Source organism: Orycteropus afer, unplaced genomic scaffold, assembly GCF_000298275.1.
Source record: "Orycteropus afer afer isolate SDZICR_OR568_19922 unplaced genomic scaffold, OryAfe1.0 scaffold00408, whole genome shotgun sequence".
NCBI classification, from domain to species: Eukaryota; Metazoa; Chordata; class Mammalia; order Tubulidentata; family Orycteropodidae; genus Orycteropus; species Orycteropus afer.
The window spans coordinates 951,763-954,116 of NW_006921995.1; positions in this window are offsets into that span (position 1 = coordinate 951,763).

Genomic DNA, 2,354 nt, shown 5'->3' on the forward strand with positions numbered 1-2,354 from the left:
CGCTATGAGTCGGAAACGACTCGACGGCACTTAACAACAACAACAACATCTTTTGGTTAGCAGCTAAGCACTTAACTACTGCTCCACCAGAGCTCCTTTATCAAAAGCCAAGTGACTGCAGTTACACTGATGACCAGAGGAAGGTCAGAGGGGCAGGAAAGGCTCATGGATTCACAGAGAGTTGTGGAGATAGTTAATTGAATATCATGGCCCAGAAACAAAATTCACAACCAACCAAACAGGTGTTTCTTAACATCTATAATTTAAAAAAAAAAAAAAGCAAGAATGGAGACACAGGACACTAAACTGAAGGCCAGGTTACTACCTTAATAAAATTTTTTAATCCTTTGCTCAATTTCTAGGAGCTCTGGTAGCGTAGTGCCTAAGGCACTTGACTGCTAACCAGAAGGCTGGCATTTCAAACACACCAGCCACTCTTCAGAAGGAAGGTTGGGCAATCTACTCATGATTCCGCCTCAGAAACCAAAGGAGGGGTTGCTATGAGTCAAGTCCAACTCAACGGCACATAACAACAACAACAACAGCTCAATTTCTAGACCTAAGCCAGTTTTCAAGTCTTGAATATATTCAAGTAGACGGCAGGTCCCTAGAATAAGAACCCTGTATCTTACAAAATGAAAAAACTCTCTGCCATTGAGTCAGTTCAGACTCATACTAACACCCACTGGTTTTCTGAGGCAGTAAATCTTTACAGAAATAGATTGCACAAACTTCCTTCCATGGAACAGCTGATGGGTTTGAACCACCAACCTTCTCGTTAGCAGTCAAATGCCTTAGGCACTGCACCAGAACTCTTTCCTGTATCATATAAGGTGATAATTTTCCCCATCTTTCCCTCAAATACACATACTATCATTATTGAGTGGTTGTATATTTGGAGGATAATAACAGTTTTTTGATAATTTAAGAGAAGAAAAGAAGGCTGGCAGAAGGTAAGAAGGGTTTGAAACATTTTGAAGAATTACCAAATTACAGAGACAAAAAATGAGCACATGTTGTTGGAAAAATGGCACCAATATACTTGCTCAATGAGGGGTTGCTGCAAACTTTCAATCTGCAAAACACACAATATCCACATAGGACAATAAAGTAAAGAGCAATAAAACTGGGTATGCCTGAATACATATGTATATATATGTATGTGTGTGTGTGTGTGTATCCATCTTGGTATTTTCTTCCTTTCTTGTATTTTTAATGACCTTTTGCTTTATTCTTGGATGATATCATCCCACAATTTCTGTGGTTTTCTGTCACTGGTGTTAAATGCATCATCTCTATTCTTTGTATGGTCTCTAAATTCAGATGGGATATAACCAAGGTCATATTTTGGCTCTTATAGACTTCTTTTAATTGTCTTCAGCTTCAACTTGAACTTCCATACCAGTAGTTGATGATCTGTTTCACAGTCAGCTCCTGGCCTTCTTTTGGCTGAAGATATTGAGCTTCTCCATCACCTCTTTCCACAGAGGTAGTCAATCTGATTCCTGTGTACTCCATCTGCTGAAGTCCATGTGTATAACTGCCATTCATGTTGTTGAAAAAGATACTTGCAATGAAGAAGTCATTGGTCTTGCAAAATTCTACCATGCAATCTCCAGTGTCATGTCTATCACCAAGGTCATATTTTCCAACTACTGGTGATTCTTCTTTGTCTCCAAAGTTTGCCTTCCAATCACCAGTGATAATCAACACATCTTGATTGCATATTTGGCCAACTTAAGATTGCTGAAAGTGAAGATGAGTTGAAGCACTTATTGATGAAAATTAAAGACATCAGTCTATAGCATGGATTACATCTCAACATAAAGAATATGAAAATCCTCACAACTGGACTGATAAGTGGCATCATGATAAATGGAGAAAAGATTGAAGTTGTCAAAGATTTAATATTATTTGTTTCCATAATCAGATGATGTATTGCACTGGACAAATCTGTTGCAAAAACCTCTTTCAAGTGTTGAAGAGCAAAGATGTCTCTTTAAAGACTAAGGTCCAACTAACCCAAGCCATGGTATTTTCAATAACCTCATATGCCTGTGAAAACTGATCAATAAAACAGGAAGACTGAAGAAGAAACAACGCTTTTGAGTTGTGGTGTTGGGGAAGAATGCAGAAAGTACCATGGAATGCCAGAAGAACAAACAAATCTGTCCTGGATGAAGTGCAGCCAGAATGCTCCTTGGAAGCAAGGCCAAATTTCTTCTCACATACTTTGGTCATGTTTTCAGACGGGACCATTCCCTGGAGAAGAATATTATGTTTGGCAAAGTGAAGGGCCAACAAAAAAGTGTAAGGCCTTTAATGAGATGTATTGACACCTACAATGAAGAATT